We start from the raw sequence: 14,515 nt of genomic DNA, 5'->3' as shown, positions 1-14,515 counted from the left end.
GAGCAGTAGAAAGTCAGGCACACTAGCATACTGTTGGTGAAACTGTAAACTGATCTGAATTCTCTGGAAAGCAATTTGAAATTATATGAAGAAAGTGAATAAAATGCTCATACCCTTTGATCACAGCTGGGCACACACCCAAGAAAGTCAAAGACAAAAAGAAAAGCTCCATATATAGCAAAACACTCATTATCAGGACTTTTGTGGTGACAGAATACTAGAAACAAAGTAGATGCCCAAAACAAAGGTGGTCTAAATTACCAGACCTAAAATTGTATTATTAAGCAGTAGTCATCAAAACCATTTGGTACTGGCTAAGAAATAAAGTAGTAGATCAGTGGAGTAGAGGAGGTTCATAAGACACAATAGTCAGTGACTATAGTAATTTAGTATTTGATAAACCCAAAGACCCCAGCTTTTCAAATAAAGACTCACTATTTGACAAAAATTCCTGAGAAAATTGGAAACTAGTATGGCAGAAACTAGGCACTGATCAAAATCTAACACCCTATACCAAGATAAGGTCAAAATGGGTTCATGATTTAAACATAAAGAGCAATATTATAAGCAAATCAGGAGAACAAGGGATAGTTATGTCTCAGATCTGTGGAGAAGGAAAAAATTTATGGCCAAAGAAGAACTAGAGTACCTTATGGAATGCAAAACGGTTAATTTTGATTATATTAAATTTAAAAGAGTTTGTACAAACAAAAGCAATGCAGCCAAGATTAGAAGGGAAGCAGAAAACTGGGGAAAGTTTTTTACATTCAAGGGTTCTGATAAAAGCTTTATATCTATATATAGAGAATTGATTCAAATTTATAGGAATACAAACCATTCTGCAATGATAAATGGTCAAAGGATATGAACAAACAATTTTCATATGATGAAATTAAAGTCATTTCTAGTCATATAAATAGGTGCTCTGCATCACTATTGATTAGAGAAATGAAAATTAAGACAATTCTGAGGTACCATTTCACATTTCACAGCTCTCAGATTGCCTAAGATGATTGGAAAAGATAATAATAAATGCTGGAGTGGTTGTGGAAAAACTGGGACACTAAAACATTGTTGTGGAGTTGTGAATGGATCCAACCATTCTGGAGAACAATATGGAACTATGTCCAAAAAGCTATCATTATGCATATCCTTTGATCCAGCAGTGTCTCTCCTGGGCTCATATTCCAAAGAGATCATAAAGGAGGGAAAAGGACCCACATATGCAAAAATGCAGCACCCTTTTTGTAGTGGCAAGAAACTGGAAACTGAGTGGCTTCCCATCAGTTTGGGAATGGCTAAATATTATGGTCTATGAATGTTATGGAATATTATTGTTGTACAAGAAACAATCAGTCAAACCAGTTCCAAATGTTCAGTGATGAAGAGAACCTTCGATACCCAGAAAGAGAATTGTGGGAACTGAATGTGGTTCACAACATAGCATTTTCACTCTTTTTGTTGTTTGCTCATATTTTATTGAAGGTCTGCAGAGATTGTATTAACCTCATTTGCTGAGGCAACTGGAGTTAAGTGACTTGCCCAGGGTCACACAGCTAGGAAGTATTAAATGTCTGAGACCATATTTGAACTCAGATCCTCCTGACTTCAGGGCTGGTGCTCTATCCACTGCACTACCTAGCTGACCCAGAACCTATGTTTTCTTGGTGTTAATTATTAGGCCAAATTTATCATGGGCAGCAGAAAACTGACATTTACTTTTTTGCATCTCAGTTTCAGAGGTTACTCAAGAACATAATCATATAAACAAAAAATCACAAATTATCTCTCCCTCCACTTCAGTCTTCACTTGTTACTTGCGTTTTCAAATTAAATAATTTACCATCTTGAACAAATAAGCAAATGCTGGGAAGGAGTCCACGGGGACAGGGTTTCCATAGGAATGCTAGGGCTGAGACAAAATCTGATTTGCATCGCTGCCAGCGTAGCCTCAGTTGGGCAGATACTGAGTAATAATCATAGCTTATATTTAAATGACTTTTACTGTGTGTCAGGCATTGTGCTAAGTGCCTTGCAATTATTATTTCATTTCATCCTCATGAGAACCCCAGGAGGCAGGTGCTATTATTAACCCCATTTCACAGAGGAGGAAACTGAGGCAGAGATGAAGTGGTTTGCCAAAGGTCACACAAAGGGTTAGAGGATGGATTTGAACTCTGGTCTTCCTAACTCCAGCTCCAGCACTCTCCACTGTGCCATCTAGCTGCACTTTGAAGGGAGGTGCTGTCAGACTCATGAAGGCCATGTAGATTTCTGAAAGCCATAAAGAAGCGATCTCTACCTACAGGGCCTGTGGTTGGTTTCCCCTTGCCCAGGTGGGCAGAGGACTTCGAGGGCTCTTCCCTTCTCTGTGGTCCGAAAACTTGTCCTTGGCACAGAGTAATTTACAGCAGAGCTGGGGAATGGGGAGGTGGGGACCTAGATCTGCCTACAGGAGCCTAATAGAGAAAGCCATGGAGCCACTCAGTGCTGTTCGCGCCCAAGCAGCCACAATCCAGCACTGGCACTGCCCCGGGGAGAGGTGGGTGTGATCAGCGAGCAGGCTGCTTGAGTTCTTTCCCTCTCAAGGGTTTAAGAGAGTGAAGGATGGAAGTGCAATTGAGAAGGTTTTTTCTCCTGCCTTAGGGCTTTGTATCTGACAGGTAAGTAGAAGGTTGCCTACTTCTACCCCCTCCTTTCAGTGATGAGGAACTCACTTCTACCATAAACGTATCTGTTGCTTATGCATTTGAATTTCCTTTTCTCCAATCTGACTGGACTGTCGGTTAGCCACGGCCTTAGAGTTGAGTGTCTGAAACGAGAATGGATCTGGAAGGACTGGACATGGCCAGGAGGAGTTGAGCCCATAAATGACATCATGATTTCTACATCCTCCTAGACTTTGTCAGAGAAGCGTCAGGCGAGAGATGGTAATTCAGTCACCCGGCTCATGTTCTAACCCCTGAATCTGGCATTTAGTAGGTGCTTAATAAGTGTTTATTGACCAGCTGAGTAATTGACAGGAACTATCATATAAACTTATGACGAACACAATAAACCAGCAGCCTTCAGATCCAGCCCCATCAGAGCCCTCAGAGATCCCTGGAGGAGCGGCAGGTCTGTGAAACCGGGACTTCCTGGAGGAAGCCAAGATCTGGGCAGTGTAGAAAAAGCTTCTCGCTAATGGTGGGTGACAAGCCCTGCATCTTGTTGGAAAGGGCTGACAAGCCACGCTGTTCTCTTCTGGGTCCCGGGAGGGGCCGGTGGGGATGGTCATGACTGAGCTCATCGAACTTGGGGCCGGGGAGGAAGGGAGGGAGGCAGAAAATCCAATCAGCCCTTTATGGAGATGGAAACCCGGGATTCTGTCTAGAGGAAGGGCAGAGGGCATAAGATTGAGCCTTGAAAAAAGTTGTCCCTGGGGGCAGACCAGCTCTTAGCAGACCCGAGGGAAGCTTTATTTGGGAAAATGGCGACCTTCTCCAGGGAGTCCTGAGAGTCTGGCCCGGGCTTCCAGGTGCCTCCAAACTCCTGGAGACTTGGAGGGGCTCATGGAGGAATCAAAAGAAGAGTGAAAGAAATGCTTTAGACCTGTCCAGGGCCAATGCTGGGGCAGCTTCCTCTTGGGCCAAGCAGAAGTTGCAGTCTCCCTACTCCTTCCCTCCCCTTCCCCCCCACTCAGTCCACCCCACAGATATTTGTGAAATTAAGTAGCCCCTGCACCCGGACCCTGGTCACAAAAGCCAAAGGGAAATACAAGTGAGGGTGGCGGAGTCCTGTACTTTGAAAGGAAGTTGGGCTAGTGACCCTGCCCAACTGTGGGGAGGCCAGAGCTCCTGAGTGGGGGGCTTTGATACTCTGCGCTACAGAAGGTGGAGCAGAAGCAGCGCCTCCTTCCCACCCCCAAGAGGTGCCAGACAGCCGCTCAGCGCAGCTGCTGGGGGTCGAGGGGAGGGCTGCAAATCCCCCCCCTTCCCATTTCCAGGAACTTCTGAGTTAGCTTGTCGGTGGACTCGTCAGTGACTGAAGAGGAGGGCATGGCTACACTGCCACTCACGTGTACACACGCCGAGACATGCGTCTGCTGCCCCCATCCTAGAGCACAAAGCCAGGGCTGACAGGCAGATCGCCCCATTTCCGAGGGGACTCCGGATCATCCGCTACCACTTCTTCAGGTGGACCCCAGCGCTCCCAAGTACGTGAGATCCAGGATTTCCCATCGCTGCGGGGAGGAGGACCTCCAAAAGTAGTCCGGGTGTGAGAGAAGGGGAACTAGAAGAGACACAGAGACAAGAGACACACACAAAGAGAGACAGAGACAGAGGGAGATAGAGAAAGAGACACTGACAGAGAACCAGAGCCAGACAGAGAGAGCCATAGCCAGAGTCGGCCGGCCAGCAAAGACAGAAAGTGACAGAGACAGAGAAAGGACAGAGACAGAGATACAGACAGAGACACACAGAGAGGAGACAGACACAGACATACACACACACACATACACACAGAGACATACAGAGGCACACAGAGAGACAGAAAGACGGAGACACAGAGACAAAGAAAGAGAGATTCAGAGCCAGACAGAGAGACAGAGAGAGGAGATAGACACACACACAGAGACAGAGAAAGAGAGACGGAGAAAGAGGAGGAGGAGGAGGAGGAGGAAGAGAAGGAGGAGGAGGAGGAGGAGGAGGAGGAGGAGGAGGAAAAGGGAGAAGAGACAAAAAGGGAGAGGAGAGAGAGGAGGCAAAGAGGGAGATGGAGAGAGAGGAGAGGGAGAGGGAAGGAGAGCACTAGCACCCGGGGAAGGGAGAGACCAGAGATTGATGGGCTCTAGAGCCAAAGATCTGGGGCCTGACTCAGTTCCATGTCCCCGCCCCATCTGTTAGGCACTGGGTGGTTGTTGAAGAAGAAGCTGAGATAGGGACCCGGTCCAGGAAGGATGGGGGCAGGGATGAGGGAGGGAAATAGAGAAGAAGGATAAGGATGGAGGAATCAGCCCGGTGACAGCCAGGGCGGGGCCTGGTCTGGAGGGAGGGGGAAGTTGGACTGGAGGAGATGAGAACTGCTGAGTCCAGTAAAGGGGCAGGGTGGGGCTGGGGGGGAGGCAGGGGGGAGGGAGGGAGGGAGAGAGGGAGGGAAGGAAGGGGGGAGGGAGGGAGGAAAGGAAGGAAGTGTGTATGTGTGTTGGGGGGGGGGGGAATAGAGAGAGTGCTCTCATGAGCTCCTACCACTGATTCAGGAGTGCTCCAAGGAGTAACCAGCAGAGTGACTGAGCTTCAGCCCCGGCTCCATCCGCCTAAAGTCCAGCCCCGCCCAGGGCCAGTTCCAGCTCCGGCAGCCTCTGCCCTCCCAAAGGCACACGGTGAGTCCTCTGCCTCAGGTTTGGCCTCCTTCCGCACTGCTTTTCTTGAGCTTTGGTTTGAAGGGTGAGTGAGAATGCCAAGCTGGCAATGGCTCTGGCTCTGGGTTAGGGTTAGAATCGGGAGGCGCATTTACACTGCACGTACAAATCACAGTCCTCATTCACACGTCTCTCAGTGTCTCTGTGTCTGTCTCTCCCTCCCTCTCTCCCTTCCCCCCCCCCCCCCCCCTCTGTCTCTGTCTCTCCCCTCTCTTCCTCCCTTCTCCCCCCTCTCTTTCCCCTCTCCCCCCCCTCACACACCCCTTCACACACACCCCTCACAGCCAAAGAAAGTGAATCCAGGTGGGCTCTTCTGGCCCCTCCCCAGGTGGTCAGCCCTGAGGGCTCTGCCTGGGCTCTCCTGCCATAGTCCCTCCAGCCTTGCCCGACACCTGACTCAGGCCCAGCTGCCTGGGAGGGCAGGGCAAGGGCTCCTCCCCCTTTTGTTCTTAGAGCCAGATGCAGGTTCTGTGGGAAGGGTTGGTGATTCTAATGGGAAGCACTTGTGACTTCTCGCCCCCCCCCCCCAGGATGACTCTGGGTGCCCTGGGGACTGCACGGCCACCTCTGAGTGACACACTGGGAGGGAGTTTCTGGCTGCTTAAGTTTTCTCCACCCTTGGCCCACCTGGCCAGAGATCTCCTGCCTGGTAGGAAGGCTCTAATGATGGGGGAAGGGGGGAGTCCCCCATTTTTCTTCATTTAACAACATGATCCCTACTTCTATTCAGCTGGATTCTTGGAACTCTAAGCTCCCGGATGTAAGCCCTGTTAGAAAATGAGGCTTGCAGAGAGGGCCCAGGACTTGTCCAAGGTCACGTCGACAATATATGGTTGAGCTGGGGAGCTGCCACAGGTCCCAACTCCAAGCCTGTGGCTGTTTGCCACTGTCCCGCTCTGGCCCAGAGCAACCCAAAGGTGGAGTTGAATATGCAGATTTCCCCGAGTGCTTAGCAGAAGCTTGGCACACAGTAGGCTTGTTGCCTCTACTGGATGTGAGGCGGTGAACAGCCGCATAGATTTTAACAGGGGAAAGACAGTGCCAAGTTTAGAAGGAGGCTAATCTCTGCCAGGCGCAGGGTCCAATTCATCTAGCGGCACCTCATCCCCACCTCTCCACTCCCCTCTAGTTTCAGGCTCTATCACGCGCAGTCACTGAAGTCCATTTTGTACCCACTCTCTCTGTGTCTCTTCTTCCCTCTCTAGCTCTCTGTGCATCTCTGTCTCTGTCTGTCCTCTCCCTTTGCTCCCTCTCTCCCTGCCTCTTTTCTTTTCTCCTTCCCCTCTTTTTTTTTTTTTTTTTTTTTTTTTTCTTTCCTTTTCCCCCTTTTGTTGTGTTTTATTTTTTTCCTACTTTTTTTTTTTTTTTTTTTTTTTTCCCTTTTTCTTTTCCCTTTTCCTTTCTCCCTTTTTTTTGTTTTGTTTTTTTCCTTTTGTTTTTTTTTTTTTGTGTTTTGTTGTTTTTGGGGATTTGGGGCCAAGATTTTTTTTTTTGAATTAAAGTGAATCAAAAATTCCGAGGTTGCCATGGGAGCCCTGTTTTTAAAATTTCAAGGGAAAAAATTAATGGGAGACCCCTATTTTTTGGGGAATTTTTTTTGCCTTTTGGGCCTTGCCCCAAAATGGTGTGTGGCGGTGGATGATATTCCCTGAGCCAGCCTCAAGTTTGGAAATACCGATAGTGTTTTGGTGGAAAACCTCCCGACCCGAGCCCCTTTCCCGATCCCAGAGTGACCTTAAAACGTGGAAGTGAGCGTTGGGGTTTTAGGGCCCCATTGGATTCCCCAATCTTCAGATTCCCGGAGGGTGTTGGTTGAAGCCGATCCCTGTTCCTGTGGGTGCGTTTGGGGTGTTGGGAAAATGGACCCGGGTGTGACAGATGGTAGGTCCGGGGCCGAGGGGGGAAGGCTGGTAGGTTCGATTGGGGCCCAATTTGGTCCCAAAGAACGGAATGCCATGTTGTACGATTTCGTGGTTTGCCGGTTACCCCATGTGGTACGGCGGAGAACCAGGAAGACGAGGAAGATTGGTATGAAAAATGTTGGATGGTGGAGTTGAGTGCCCCGGGGGGGAAGGGGCCCTTCGGGGCAAGGTTTGAAGGGGGACAGGGAATTCCCGGGGGTTTTTTTTTTCTTCCAAAAGGGCCATTTAAAAACAAAGAAAACAGGAGGAAAGGGGGGGAGGAGGGGAAGGGAGGAGGAGGAGGAGAAGGAGGGGGAGGAGGAGGGGAGCGGAAAGGGGAAGGGAGGTTGGTGAAAACCCTGGGGGGGGGAGTGCCGGAAGCTTGGGGGGAAGTTTTTAATTTATTTAGTGGGTTTTTTTAAAAGGGTAATTGGGTTTTGGAAAGGAGTGGGCCCTCCTGGGCCCTAAAGAAAAACCAACAAATTAGGAAATTTTTTTTCCCCGGGGTTTGTTTTGTTCCCCGGGTTTTGCTGTTTTCCCCAAGGGAGAAGAACAGTTTTTTTTATTTTTCCCGGGGGGGTGTAAGTTGGGTTTTGGGTTTATGCTTGTGGGGGGGGGGTTTTACGGAAGTGGGGGCCCCGGATTCCTGGGGGGTTTTTGGTTTAAAAAGGGCCGTTGTCTGGCCCTCCCCCTTTTTTGGGGCATTTTAAAGAAAGGAAAACTCCCATTTTGGGTGGGGCATTTAAATTGGGAAAAGGGGGGAGGAAACCCCAAAGGGCAGGGGCCCAGAGTGGAAATGGGAGGTGGAGAAAGAGTGCCCATTGGGAATGCCGAAGGGAAGCTGGGGTAGGGGGGGGGGGGAAGGAGGACTGGGTGGGAGATGGGGAGGATCCCACAAAGGCGGGGGGAGGGGGGAGTGGGCCGGAAAATCCCCAGGTAATTGGGAATCAAAGCCACAAACCTTTGGGCGGGAAGGGAGGACCGGTGCCCCCCCCCTGTCAGAAGGGGAGCCCGCCCCAAAACTTTTTTAAAAGCCCAAAAGTCTGGTGAATTGGGGAAGGGGGCCCCCCGGGCCCTTTAAAGAATTTTGGGAAGGGCAACACCGGGGACAAAGGCTTTTCGGAGGAAGCCTGGTGGCCATGTGCTGTCCTACTTCCAAATTTCCACGGTTTGAAAACTGTCCTTGAAGGGTTCAGGGAGCAACCAGGCGGTTTGCAGCGGGAAGAGCTGGACCTGATGTGTCATTTACCCACTCAGGGGGTTGGAGCTCGTCCCTGGAAGTGATCTCCCACGGTCCCACGGTCCCACGGTCCCACGGACACGTTTGTGCACATGCATGTGTGATGCATGTCCTAGGGGTTCCCCAGGCATAGAAACCCAGGGACTGAGTGCTCCGTGTGGGGGAGCTACCACGGAGACCTATGGGGGCATTCCCGACATTGGCCCTTGTAGTGACCATCCAGTAGCGTTGGGGAAATGAAGCTTGACTAAAACTGACCACGAGAAAGGAAGCAGCTACGTCTGCCCAATGTGCATGATGGGACCCCTTCACCCTGACCCTGCTGGGAGCTGGGAGAACTAGAAGTAGCTGGTGACCTTTGGCTGAGCAGGGTCTGAGGGAGCCAGTGGGGGCACCCGACCCACTTGAGCCCTGCTACGGGGTATTGAAGGGCTAGATTAACTTCACTCTGTGGAGCGGCTTCCTCCCTGCGTCATCCTTGTCCACACAAGTGTATACAGAAGGCCAATGGCTTTCAGCTCCGGGCTAAGAAGCTCCAGTTCTGTGGGAGGGGTGTGAGCCACGCTGGCTCTTTGGCTGTCCCTCCAGTTCCCCTTTTTGTTACTGGGGGCTCCCCTTTTCCCCTCCCCCCACCTCCTTCTTCTCCCCAACCTTTCTCTGCCTAAAAAGCCAAACCTCATAGTTAATGTAACTTGGAGGGAATCTCTGGGCAGCACAAAATGTAGAGGAAACTTGAGGAACATGTTGGGGGCAGAAATGGGGAGTGAGGGGCTGGCCATTTATGGCTGCTCTGTTCTTCTGGGGGAGGTCCAGCTCAGCCCCATTTACATAACTATTGATCTGCATTAATACTCCATCAGTTCTTTCTCTGGAAATGGATTTTGATTTTCTTCATGAATTTTTTGGAATTGTTTTGAATCATTGTATTGCTGAGAATAGCTAAGTTATTAACAACTAACCACCATACAGTATTGCTGTTACTCTGTACAATATCCTAGTTCAATTTTTCCAGGTTTTTTCTGAAACACACTGCTCATTTCTTACAGCACAGTAATATTCCAATGTAATCTTAAACTACAACTTGTCCGGTCATTTCCCCAATTGATGGGCATCACCTTAATTTCTAGTTCTTTGCCACAAAAACTGCTATAAATAGTTTTTGGATAACTAGGTCCTTTTCCAATTTTTAAAACTTTTCTTTGGAATATAGTCTCATTTCTGGGTCAAAGGGTATGCAGTATTAAAGCAAAGTTCCAAATTGCTCTCCAGAGTGGTTGCATCAATTCACAATCTCACCGACAGTGAGTACATTAGTGTCCCACTTTTCCCACAAACCTTCCAACATTTATTATTTTCCTTTCCTGTCATATTAGCCAATCTGATAGGTGTGAGATGTTATCATTGGCATTTTTCTGATCAATAGTGATTTAAAAGGTTTTTATATGGCTGTAGCTTTCATCTGAACACTGTTTATATCCACTGATCATTTATCAATTGGGGAATGACTTATTTCTTGTATATTTGGTTCAATTCTTTATATAATTGAGAATGAGGTCTTTATCAGAGAAAGTTGCTGTAAAAATTGTTCCCCAGTTTTTTTGTTTTCCTTCTAATCTTGATTGCAGTGGTTTTTGTTTGTGCAAACCCTTTTTAATTTAATATATTCAAAATTGCTCATTTTATATCTAGCAATGCTCTCGGTTTCTTGTTTGGTCTTAAATTCTTCCTTTCTCCAGAGAATTGAATAGTTTACCTATCAGATCTATGGAGAAAGGAAGAATTTATTTATTTTGATGTCATCTTAATATGCTGTATAAGATGTTGATTTATACTTAATTTTTGCTATTGTATTCCAGTTTTCCCAGCAGTTTTTGGTTAGATAGTAAGTTTTTGTCCCCAAATCTGGGGTCTTTGGGTTTATCAAACACTGTGTCACTATGGTCATTTACTACTATTTCTGGTGTGCCTGATCTATTCTTCTGCTCCAACAGTCTACTTTTTAGCCAGTACCAAAATGTTTTGTTAATTACTGCTTTATAATACAACTTGAGATCTAGTAGAGCTAGGCCACCTTCTTTCACATTTGTTTTCATTAATTCCCTTGATATTTTTGACCTTTTCTTCTTCCAGATGAATTTTGTTACTGTTTTTTCTAGCTCTATAAAATGATTTTTGGTAATGTGGTATGACATTGAATAAGTAAATTAATTTAGGTAGATTGTGATTTTTATTATATTAATTTGGCCTACCCATAAGCAATTGATATTTTCCAGTTGTTTAGACCTGACTTTATTTGTGTGAAAAAGTATTTTATAATTGTCTTCATACAGTTCCTGGGTTTGTCTTGGCAGGGAGACTCCTAAATATTCTATATTGCCTTGGATGACCAAGTGAAGGGCAGGTGGCTGTGGAGTGCAAGGAGGGCAGGAGCTAGTTGTGGCTGGGCCTGTCCTGCCAGAGGAGAGCCTAGCCTTGTTCTTGGTGCCACTGGGCAGGACCAGAAGCAAGAGGACAGAATTAGGTTGCTGTCTGGTTTTCCCAATGAGGGCTGACCCCAAGGGGTGAGCCTGTCCAGGAGATGATGAGTTTCCTTTACTGGAGCTCTCCTAGCAGAGACTGGAGGCTTCTCTGTCAGGGATGTTGCCCAGGGGACTCCTATTGGGCCAAAGGGTCTCTTAGGAGATTCTAGGACCCCTTCCCACTCAGGGATGGGGATCAACTGCAAGGAGATGATCCTTTCAGTCCGGGGATAGGAGCTTTGACCCATTTTATTGCTGCAGTCGTGACAAAGAAGATGTTGCTTGGGGTCAGGGCAGAGTGGAAGATACTCTGGCTACTCAAGGCTGGACTCAGTGCCTCAGGGGATCAGAGCTGCAAGTTCCTCTCCCCCATCACCTGCACCAGCCCACTCTTGCTATAGCAGAAATGCTGACCTGCTTGTTGACATCTGTATCCAGACAACAATGACTCCCAGCCTGGCAGAGGGCCCAGCTGGCAGGGCAGGGGCAGCCCTCAGGAGCCCCTACAGAGAACATCTGCTAGACCAGCCATCAGCAGGGTCCTTTCATTTTAACTGACACAATGATGGTTTGAGTGGGAGATCCTTGGGGGGGAGGGGGCACCACCCATTGGGTTGCAGTGTTTGGCTCTGACTAGGACCAAGGGCAAAATGGGCAGAGGCTGATGTTACTCTTCTCCCAGGGACAGCAGGAGAACAGAGGTCACCTGGAGAGGCAGAATGAAGGTCTAGGAACAGGGTCAGGAGACTCTTCTCCACCCCTCACTGAACCTCAGGTTCCTCAGCTGTGAAATGAGGCTGTTGGCCAAAACAACCCTAACATGGTGTCTAGCTCAGGCAGTCGAAGCTCTGCATGACAACCTACCCCTTGTGACTCAGTGTTCCCATCTGTAAAGTGGGAATAGCTTGTGCCCTGTCTCCCACACTGGTAGGAGACAATGCTCTCTGGGAGGATCAGAGATCTTACCTGTAAAGCTCACTGTGAACTAAAAAGCCACCCTCCTTATCTACTGGCTACCCAGACTTCTACCTCCTGGAGGCCCTTGCCTCTTCTTGGCCCTTTTCTTCCAACAAAGCCTTGCCATGGCTGGAGAGAGGGACAAAAGGTATTCATTCTTTCATCAAGGAATTCAGGGCACGCTCCATTCTTTTCTTAAACGCTTTGAAAAAAAAATCCATATGTGGATGCTAACTTTGTCTCTAAAACCTGGGTAGGGGTCTGGAGGAAGTCCTTAGTCGGCCTAGATCTGTTGTTCACTGCCTGGATGACCTGTTTTTTCTTCAGTAAAGGAATTAGATTGGATCCCATGACCCTTCACTTTGACCAGAGGCCCTTTTCGGTCAACAAGGTGCCTGGGGCCTCAGTCAGGGGCTCTGGCTAAGCCACTTTCTCTCTGGGTCTTGGTTTCCTCATCTGTTACTGGAAGAGTTGGTTCAAATGGCCTGTGATGTTTCTTGGGTCAGGACTGACCCCATGCTCCACTCTGGTGCTGCTGTTTGTTGAATCATGGCCTCTTAACTGGAGTGGCAAGTTGGAGACCCTTCTTCTGATTCTGCCCCTCAGGGGTCTAGCACCCTCCTTTTAGAAGCTGATGAGGTCATTGGCACAAGTGACAAGAGGGGCTGTCTTCTCAGCCCCTGGAGGTGCCCCCTCGTCGACAAAGCCAGAGGCCACTCTCTCCAGACAAGGGGCAAAGCTTTTCTGGGCTAGCCCCTGTTGAGCTCTGGAGTGAGAAGAGAAAGGCAGGTCTCCGCTTCAGCCCTTGTTGGCCTGTAAAGTTGCTGCTGGAGCCTGGAGGCAGATCCAGGTGTGCTGCATGAGCTCCTGAGGAAGCTAGGCTTGGGCAGGCCTGGCCCCATGCCCCAAATCTTCTCATGTTCCGTCCACCTCAGAAAGTTCTCATTGAAGTTTCAAGGCAATGGGGATCTAATAAGCACGGGTCCCAGGAAGGGCGTGGCTTGAAAGGAGGGGCCCCAGGTAGGAGGACAGGCCATGGCTGGGATCTAGAGAGCTTGACAAAAGAGAATGGTGGGCCGAGAAAAACCCTCTGCTTACAACACCAAGGAATCCAGGATTTGGAGTTGTAAAAATGAACATCTTACCGTTCAGTGGGAAGGTCTTGCTCTCACAATGAATCCTCTCCTCACACCACTCTCCCACTGAAAATCTCAGCCTGGTAACCATGGCTTCAGACAACTACATTCATTTATTGACGTCTTTATTGGGTACCTTTTTGTGTCGGATACTTGTGCTGGGTGCTGGAAACAGGAATGCAAAAATCCAACTCTTCCTGCCCTCAGCAAAGACTAACAGATGTCACAGCGTCTCTCCCAAACATCTGTAGCCGCTCCTCTGAACGTTTTCTGAGTTCCTACCCTACTATTAGTTAGAGCATAATCTTTTTTTTTTTTCATTTCTAGATCCCCACTCTCCTTCACCCCACATAGTCAATCACTGGCTAAATCTTGTTTCTGCTTCTATGGTGGCTCTTAGATCTCTCTCATCAGCCTAGTGTAGTCGCGCCTCACGGCTCACCACATGCCAATGACCACCTAGTTGTCCACCCTGCCTCCATGCCAGTCTATCCTCCATCCCACTGCCAAAGAGTTTCCCAAAGTTCAGTTCTAGAAATTCTATCCCACCCCCAATTCAATAAAGTCCAGCTACTCCCTTTGACCTTTAGGAAATGGCAAACCATCCCAGTATCTTTGCCAAGAAAACTTCAAATGGGGTCTTGAAGAGTAAACACAATTGAAAAATGATTGAACAACAACAATAAACTTCCATTTGGCTTTTAAATAAGGTCCTTCCCATTTGTCCCGCACCTGCATTTACAGTCTCCCTCCCCTTTCTTTCTTTTCCCTAAGTCTTTGGTTCAGTCAAACTGAACTGCTCTCTCTCCCTGGGAGCTTACTTCCTCCTCACCTCTGCTTTGTGGAACCTCTTAGGACAGGCACCAATTTCTAGGCAGAGTTTTTCCTGATGCCCCCTCATCCCTAAACCACTTTGGGTTTGTTCTGTATCTACTGGTCTAATCTAATCCCCCTATCAGGGGAAGGCTCCTAAAAGGCAGGGACACTTTCATTTTTCCCATTGTATTCCAGTGTCTGACATACAGTAATACGGGGTTAGTTGGCCTTCCCTCAGAGTTTCCATTTCAGAAGGTGGGGCCCAAGACAACTTAAGAAAGCTCTGGCTTTGGGATCTGCATCAGCAAGACGGAAACCCGATTTGTAGAGAGATGGGCAGGCCCTTCGAATGGATCCCGGCCTGGAAACTTGGGAGAAAGGGTACAGCCTCAGGGGACGTGGAGGAGAGGGTTGGAGCTGCCAGAACTGGACTGGTGGGAAGGCGGGATGAGAGGGGGCGGGATGAGAGGAGGGCGGGATGACAGGGGGCGGGATGGGAGGAGGGCGGGATGAGAGGGGGCGGGATGGGAGGAGGGCGGGATGAG

The sequence above is a fragment of the Sarcophilus harrisii genome, chromosome 4 (assembly GCF_902635505.1).
Source record: "Sarcophilus harrisii chromosome 4, mSarHar1.11, whole genome shotgun sequence".
Taxonomy (NCBI): Eukaryota; Metazoa; Chordata; class Mammalia; order Dasyuromorphia; family Dasyuridae; genus Sarcophilus; species Sarcophilus harrisii.
The sequence above is the reverse complement of the archived record's forward strand: the minus strand, read 5'-3'. Positions refer to the sequence as shown.